We start from the raw sequence: 9,057 nt of genomic DNA, 5'->3' as shown, positions 1-9,057 counted from the left end.
TTTTTTTTCAATTTTTATTTTACTGGGAAAGATTTCATTCTTAAAAGAGAAACAATAAAGATACAAACTGCATTCTCCTCTGGATGTTTTGAGTCTGGATATGATAGTTAGAACCAATCTTGATATCAAGTCAAGGTATAAAAGTAGACAGAGCTAAGAGAATATGTGAGAAGGAGCCAAGGCCCTGTCTGGTGCCCTAGAATCTATTTTACCTCTGGGTCTCTGATTATGTGAATTAAGATGTTTTCTTTAGTTAACTGTAATTGGCATTTTCTGATAATTGCAGCCAAAAACATTTTGGAGAAAAATGTAAAAAATTTTTAAAAAAGCATTTTGAATTATATAAATAAGGCTTAAAAGGAAACAGATTTGGTGTTACTACTTAATCTAGTCTATGTAAACTTGGAGCTCTGGTAGCCTAATGGTAAGAAACTGCACCACAATCCCAAAGTTACATAGTTTGAATCCATGAGCTGTTATGTAGGAGAAAGATGGCACTCTTCTGTGTGATTTTTTTGCCCCAGAAAACTCCATTAGAGTGTCAGCTATGAGTCAGTTCTCACATGACAGCACACAGCAACACATAAACTTGAGGAATAATTAAAAAATTTTAAACATCAATTTTTTTCACCTGTATATTGGAGTAGAAAATAAATGTCTACTATAAAAATTTATTGTCAAATTTTAGTGATGAAAAATGCCTGTGATATGTTTAGTACAAACCTTGACACTAATGCTTAATAAAGAATAGCTATTCACACTCAAGAGAAATACAGGTAATCAATACATGAGTAACTGGTTCTTAAAAATGGCAATCAAAATTTTCTTAAGCTGTAATTCAGGCCTCCAACTGGTCGTTAGTGAGGATGGAAAACAATTGACTATTTCTTGCTTCAAAACAATCCATTACATGTTGGAAAGTTATTATTAGAGGTCTTATTTGTTAACCTCAACTAAATATCTCAAACCAAAACTATGAACTGACTAATGTATGTTCTATTAACTTATGTTCTTATTAGGGGAATTAATAGTGCAACATGGGCAGGGATTTAAGTGTCACCTTCAAATGTCAGTTTTGGTGGTGTCACTACTATGTCAAACATTTTGGTCTTCAGCCTCCTTGTCTCTAGAGTTGCGGTTTTTTTAGGTCTGATGGTCGTTACTAACGCAAAAGGTCTTAACAATAAAGGGTAGTTTCTCCTTGTGGAATGTAATCCTTTAGGCTCAGTCTCCCATGAGACTATGACATTATTGTTTGGGTTCTTTCAACAGCCTCCATATGGCCGGGCATTAGATCTCATCTCCAGCCAGTGCAGCAAGCTCCCAGCATTAGGCCTTGGCCAGTCAACTGGAAGGTTTCAATCTAATGCTGCATTGGTCAAGTTGACTACCAGACCATCTAGTACACCATTAGTAAAAAGGGTAGAGTGAGCAGGTGAGCGTGAATGGACAGCCCTGGATGAGATGGATTGAGTCAGCGACTAGGGTAATGCGAGCAGAGCTGTTGTACATAGGATCGCTATGAGTCACAAGCACCTCAATGGCACATAACAACAACAACAGAGTGAATGGAGAGGGAAGAAATGGGAGGTGGCTATCCTGAAGAAATTTCTCTATTTATTGACTTGTTTTCACTTCTCTCAGTAAAGCAGTACAAAAGGGCTAAATTTAATTATGATTCTTGAGGACACTGATTATGTTACCTTTGGTACCACCCATTGTCCTGAAAGTGTTAAACAGAATACAATCATTTTCTTATAGTTGATTTTTAGTACTAGTTTTAAAATAAAGTTTCAAGGTCAGTATCTTCAAGTTAAAAATTATAAGTATATTTTTAAAACTAGAAGGCATAATAAGATAATTCGGTTTTTAAAATATTAGCTAATATCTTTCTTTTATTCTGTTAATGTTTACATGATAGTGTTAAGTGGAGGGGAGTGAAGTAAAAAGCATCTCCCATCCCAAGATCATCACCAGCATTAACAAGAAAAAAAAAACAAGTCTTTGTCTCTTTGACTGTGTGGCATGCTTTCCCAGGAGAATTTTTTTAAAAAAATGTTTCTAATAGTTTATTTACAAAATTCAAATACAAATTTGAACAAATTCTTTCAATTTCCCTCACTCCCCCCTCAAATTATACAACCCAATGATTAATCCTCCCTTCCCCCTGCACATCCACAACCCTCTGCTTCCAGCTTCTCCCTCCCCTCCTGGATCCTTACACTCATTCTACAATAACAGTTTTATACAATATTTATCCTTATGTGACTGAGTTAGTTCATTAAGCATAATGCTTTCCAGTCTCTCTCAAGTTAGGTAATAATTTACAAAGTTCTTGTTCCTGCATGATGCATAGTATTCCATTGTGTGACTGTACCATAATTTCTCAATCCTTTTGTTTGTGGTTGGACATTGGGCTGTTTCCATGTTCTTGCAACAATGAATAATGCTGCTATGAACATTGGTGTACAAATCTCAGTTTGTGCCTCAGTTCTCATATTCTCAGGGAATATTCCAAGTAGTAAAATAGCTGGGTCATATGGAATTTCTATGTTCAGCTTTTTAAGGAAGTGCCAAACTACCTTCCAGAATGGTTGCATCATTTTACAATCCCACCAACAATGTATAAGAGTGCCTTTCTCACCACATCCTCTCCAGCATCTATTACTTGCTGCCCTATTAAACTTTGCCACTGCTACTGGAGTGAGATGGTACCTCATTGTGGTTTTGATCTGCATCTCTCTTACTGTCAGTGATTTGGAGCATTTCTTCATATGTCTGGTTGCCATTCAAATAACTTCCTTTGTTAAAATTCTTCCCATGTCTTTTGCCCATTTTGTAATTGGGTTATCAGTCTTTTTCTTGTGGAGGCCCAGGAGTATTCTGTAAACTTTTGTTATAAGAGTCTTGTCTGAAATGGAATTACCAAATATTTGTTCCCAGTCTGTAGGTTTTCTTTTCACCCTGTTGGAAAAAGTTTTTTATGTGTATAGAGATTTAATCTTCAGAAGGTCCCATCCATCAATTTTATCCTCTTTAGAGTGTGCATTTCTGGTTGTATTTGGCAGTACCTTTATACCTTGGACTAGTGCTTCTAAGCTTGATCCCAGTTTGTATCTTAAGAATGTTATGGGTTTTGGCTTTACTCCCAGGTCTCTGCTCCATCTTGAGTTGATTTTTGTGTATGGTGTGAGATGTGGATCCTGTTTCAGCTTTCTGCAGGTGGAATTCCAGTTTTGCCAGCACCATTTGTTGAAGAGGTTATCATTTCCCCATTTGATAGCTTTGACTTTCTTGTCAAATATCAGTTGATCATAGACAGCTGGGTCTATTTCTGGGTTCTCAATTCTGTTCCATTGTTCGATGTGCCTGTCATTGTACCAGTACCATGCTGTTTGGGTTACCACCGCTGTATAGTAGGTTTTGAGGTCAGGAAGTGCTATACCTCCAACCTCATTTTTGTTTCTCAGAAGTGTTTTGCTTATTTGGGGACTCTTGTCTCTCTAAATAAATTTGATAATTTCCCTTTAAATCTCCTTGAAAAATGAATTTGGTATCTGGATTGGGATTGAATTGAACATGCAGATTGCTTTTGGCTAATTGTCATTTTCACCATATGGAGTCTCCAGGAGAAAATTTAACCGCTTTGGTGTTTCTGGATCTTGTGAGATTGGCACAGGGCCACAAAAGAGGACACCCACCTCCATAGATTTACATTTGTAGGGTCAGGCCCATTGCAGATTTAAGGGGTTTGTTCAGAGGAGGTTAACTGATGTCTCCAGAGGAAAAGGAAGTTGCAGGAAGACTAGTTGAAAATGGTACTGCAAATGGTGGTCACCTGGATCCTGTCTGAAGACACTTGGGTTAGAGTGGCAGGTGAGTGCCTGGAGACTGAGCTCTACGAAGGCCCCTAAGCCTTCCCCCAGTACAAGGTAAGTAGCCCCATTCAGACAGACTATAACATTACCGCAAGGAGGATCAGAAGCTCTACCCAAAGCAATTAACTGAAGATGACAGGCCCTTCTTCAATTCCTCCTAGCTCTTTTACACTAACAAAGTGTTAGAAGTGGATTCCCTTAATCTTTTTTTTTTTCCTTCAGCTGTTGTTTATTGACATACAGGTACGCTCTATAGCAACAGGCCTGGAGGTGGCTGTAGTGGGAAAATGGAAGGTGGAGGGAGGAGTGTTTGTCTGTAGAGACAGCTGAGTGGAGTGCAGGGAACAGAAGCACCCAATACATGAACAAGGTGAGAACAGGGGAGGCTGAAGGACTGCAGAAGTGATTAAGGGCCAAGGCCACACTGCCTACACTTTAACCGCTGCCCCATGGCTTCGGCCCTGGCTTTTGCTATTTCCTGACCCCAGGTCAGGACTGAATTTTCTACAGGAACTGAACACAAAGCAGAGGGAATCGCTGACCTTTTGCTTTAAATAAGCCTCCTCCAGTCCTGCACCCCTCATTCTTCCCTTGCCTGAGTGGAGCAAGATGAAGGGCTGTCAGCCCAAGTTACCTCACCAAAGCAGGGTCTTAACAAATAGTCATGTATCACAGAACTTCGTCTTTCTTCCCTGTTGTCCCAGCCCACCAGTGCCACACTACAGTCCCAAGTAAGCACTACAAGCTGGCCTAATGGATAGGTTGTGGGGAGAGGATGGGACAGGGGCCGGAGGACGTGCTTCAGGGTCCATCATGGTACAGGCACTATACGCACGGTGTTGGTGAAGCCGGAGCCTGGATGCCACCCGGTCAGCACAATGACCACGTCTCCACTTTTAAAGAAGCCTCGAGCTTTACCGACATTCATGGCCAGGTTCACCTGGAGGTCCACATCTTCAGCCCAGGCTGACTGCACTGCGTCCTTGCACAGCACAGGGAAGATGCCACGGTACAGGTGGGCCTGACGGGCAGTCTGGGGTTCCGAGTCACAGCAATGATGGGGGCCCGGGGGCAGTACCTGGCTACCTGGTGAGCAGACCTGCCAGACTTGGTGAGGATGATTATGGCCCCACTGCAGCACTTGAATGACGCTTCCAAGGCGCCCACAGTGGTGGCTTCTGTGGGGTCGCTGGTAATGGGCGCCAGGCAGCAGAGCTCCTCAAACAATAGCAAGTGGCAGATGGCAGCCTCTGCCTCACGGGCAATCAGGTGCTGCATGCGCACAGCCTCCAGCGGGTAGTCACCTTTGGCCGTCTCTCCAGACACCATGATGCAGTCAGCACCATCCAGGACCACAGTGGCCACATCACTGCCCTCTGCGCGGGTCGGGTGGGGCTTCTTGATCATGCTCTCCAGCATCTGAGTGGCACAGATGACAGGCTTCCCAGCTCGGTTGCATCGCCCAATCATCATCTTCTGAGCCAGGAAGACCTTTTCTACGGGAATCTCAATGCCCAGATCACCACGAGCTACCATGATTCCATCGCTGGCCTCTAGGATCTCATCAAACCTTCTAACTCCCTCATGATTCTCTATCTTGCTGATAATCTTGATGTTCTTGCCTTTCTCTCCCAAGACCTTCCTGACTTCATGGACATTGGCTGCTTTTCGAATAAAAGATGCAAACACCAAACTTACCTGCTCTACCCCAAACTTCAGATCATGGATGTCCTTTACTGACATCACAGACAGGTCCACAGCAGCGCCAGGGAGGTTCACGCTCTTCTTGCTGCCAATTGGCCCAGTGGTGAAAATCTTTGTTTTCCTAACGTTGAGCTTCAATCCATCCAGCATCATGATAGCTGGTGAAGAGATTGAGATTGTTGACAGCTTTAGTTTGCTTGGCTCTCAAATCAACACTCTTGGTATCAGCAGCCAGGAAATCAAAAGACAAATTGCATTAGTAAAGTCTGCTGTCAGAGACCTCTTCAAAGTACTAAAAAGCAACAATGTCAGTCTGGAGAGTAAGGGGTGTCTGATATAGGCCATGGTCTTTGCAATCACTTGCTATGCTTCAGAGAGATGAACAATGACTAGGGATGAATAGAAGGAGAGTGGATACCTTTGAGCTGTGGTGCTGGAGAAGAGTATTGAATATAACATGGACTGCTAGGAAAACGAGCAAGTTAGTACTAGAGAGGGTGAAGCCAGGCTGCTCCTTGGAGACAAGGATTCTGAAGCTTCCTTTGACATACTTTGGATATGTTGCAAGGCAGGATCAGTCCTTGGAGAAAGATGTCATACTTGGGAGGGTGGAGGGCTAGCACAAGAGGGTGAGACCCTCTATGATGTAGATTGATACAGTCACTGGGGTGATGGGTGTAGCTGTGTCAGAGACAGTAAGATTGGCAAGGGATAGAGCAGGGTTTAGGGCTGTTGTATACAGGGTCTCTATGAGTTGCAGGAGACTCGATGACACGTAACAACAACTACAACAACACATGTTCTGTATTAGAAATAAAGTGTCAACCAAACAGTGAAATGTTCTTTTGATAACACAGCATAAAAAACCAATTGTCTTAGGGAGCTCTGATGGCCTAGTGGTAAGAAGCTGCAACTGCAATTCTAGCAGTTCTTGGTTCAAATCCACCAGATGCTCTGCTGGAGAAGGAGGGGCAATCTCCTCCTGTACCAGTCAGATCCGATTTGACGGTACATGCACAAAAATAAATAAATAAATAAACAAACAAACAAATAAAAATTTAAAAAAACACAATCGTTTTTATGTTTTGGGATGATACTTTTACTACATATATACACACATATATAGTCCCCAGGTCAGTAATTCCATTTAATACTTCTCTTTAATGTTATGAAAATTTGCCCTCACTTTGAAATTACAAAACCAACCCCCACTTGCTACAAATTCCTCAACACACCTACCTTCACTTTCTGCATGTGCAAATTTTAAAACTGTGAAAAAGCTCAGAGCTCTGTCTTACACTGACGTAAGGCTGGAGAGAGATGCCTCTGTTGGGTTAGCTGAGCAACTCACTTTTGTTGTTAAGTGCCGTCGAGTCACATGCGACTCATAGCGGCCCTATGAAGGAGAGTCCTTAACACTTGGGTGTCTTTCATCCTCTCTCCAGGTTCATAGGGTTTCCGGAGGCAAGCTATTATGGAAGTGGGTGCCACTCCTCCTTCCAAGCTTGTTTTAATCAGGGAGCGCCACCCCATTCTCTGTCTGCATTGGGTAACCAGCCATTAGCGCATTTGACACATCAGTGTCACAGTGTTCAGCCTCACAGCAACCACAAGTGACCGCTGTACGGTAATTTGTACACCAGGGCTATACGACCTAGAGGAATGTCTGAACAAAAACAATGAAAGACAGGCTCGAGGGCCACGGATTAAAAAGTCACCTACCTTTGGCTTGGTAGAATTGCCTTCTGTCCACTGGGCCAGCTGATCTCTCTAGAAACTCCCTGTAGACTTAGCAAATCAGAGTACAATTTACTACTCTGCTTGATAATTAAATTTGTTCAAAAACTCAGAAAATGCCAATAGACAGACAAGTGAACAGTTATTTTCATTTAGAATTTTAGCCTAAATTAACAGAATGGAATTCATACAAAACAAAAAAAAGTGCCCTTGTAGGGACAGTAGCTATGACGTGCATAGCTTTCCTTAGGCAAATGTAATGGATTCAGAAAAGATGCATCAAGAAACAGCACACTAATTTGATACACCTAGGGAACAGTCTGAGCACCAAAATTCACAAATTTTTAAAAAAAATTATATTTAGAAACACAGATTGGGCAGTAGTGCTATGACTTCAATCATCTGAACAAAACATTGGGCTAATTATGTGTAACAACTCATTGCTGGACTTTGGATGACTTTGGGGATCAATTTTGCCAAAAACTGAACCAAGCTAGTTGTCTCCGGTCTGTTCTAAAGCAGTGACCTCTGATTCAAATGCAAAATGCTATTGCAGATGAAATTCACTGGGACAAAATGTTCAATAGAAAGATTACATTTTCAGTGAGGCACAAAGATATTTGCCAGCATCTCATTAAGGCTTCGACACAAAGTCTTGGATTTCAATCTGCATCAAGACAGAACGGCAATAATCCAGTAGCAAGACTGGAGCTGGGGTTTTGTTTCCTGTAGCATTATGCATTTTTTCCCATCTATGATAAAATCTTGAAAGAATTTCTAAGAGAACAGATATAGAAAGAAATAACCTTGTAGTCACTTTAATGTCAGCCACACAACGAATTCTGTGAAGCCTCTGAGGCCTGATATCTTTGTCTTTTCACTCGGGGAGAAGGTGACATCATTTACATTTAGCCCAACACATGAAAAAGGCTGAAATTCTCTGCACCGTAAATGTAGCATCAATTCTTCCACTTTTACAGCCCCACCTTCTATCATTAATACAGTCCAGCCATTTTATCGCCAGCATTTTTCCCTCTTCCACTGGAAGTAATTTACCGACTTAATGGGAATGTGAGAGATTTGCTTTAACAGATTTTATGAATTTAAGCAAAAGGTCCCGCTGAACACTTCCCTCTGGAGAGAGGTTATTCGTTGGCCAGGAGGCATTTGTAATAGTTCAGTAATCAAAAAAGATTTGCCTTGAACTTGCTAATTTGCACAGTCTTTTAAGTAACAAAAAGGTCGAAACTCTGCCTCTCATTTTAAAGTGAGCCCCATAAAAGCTTCCAGCTTAGCAAGAAATCTAGGAATCCACAATCTGAGCTTTTAACCCCATTTCAATTTGTGCAAGTGTAATATCATTAAGGACTGATTTCAGCTACAGGGTAGCTGTGGCTTTTCATGGAACTTAGGTCTTTATCTGAAAGGTGGTAGAGTGGAGCTAACACTTTGCAGAGGGCAAACTACCACTGAAATAAAGCTTGCTTCCCTAGAGGATCACTACAAATTTTGTGAGACAATCTTTTTAGTGTGAAAATACCACCAGGTAAAAACTCTAATTTAGATTTTAATTAAGAGGTGTGGGGTATTAAACCGAACTAATCAGTTTGCATAGTTTGCTCTGAGAAGGATACACTCAGGCAGAATGATTTCTTTAGAATCACAGCTGTATTCCCCAGCTTCTAGAACAGTGCCAGGCACTGGGATACTCAGTAAATATTGGCTGAATGAACTAACT

General features: G+C 41.5%; 1 pseudogene; it reads right to left on the bottom strand.

Moving 5' to 3' along the window:
* Positions 1-4,689: 4,689 nt before the first annotated feature.
* Positions 4,690-5,696, bottom strand: LOC102849382 (annotated as a pseudogene).
* Between the last annotated feature and the right edge of the window lie 3,361 nt (positions 5,697-9,057).

Source organism: Elephantulus edwardii, unplaced genomic scaffold, assembly GCF_000299155.1.
Source record: "Elephantulus edwardii isolate Elephantulus edwardi_28Jun2011 unplaced genomic scaffold, EleEdw1.0 scaffold00001, whole genome shotgun sequence".
In the NCBI taxonomy this organism is placed as follows: Eukaryota; Metazoa; Chordata; class Mammalia; order Macroscelidea; family Macroscelididae; genus Elephantulus; species Elephantulus edwardii.
This window is presented reverse-complemented; position numbering and strand designations above follow the sequence as displayed.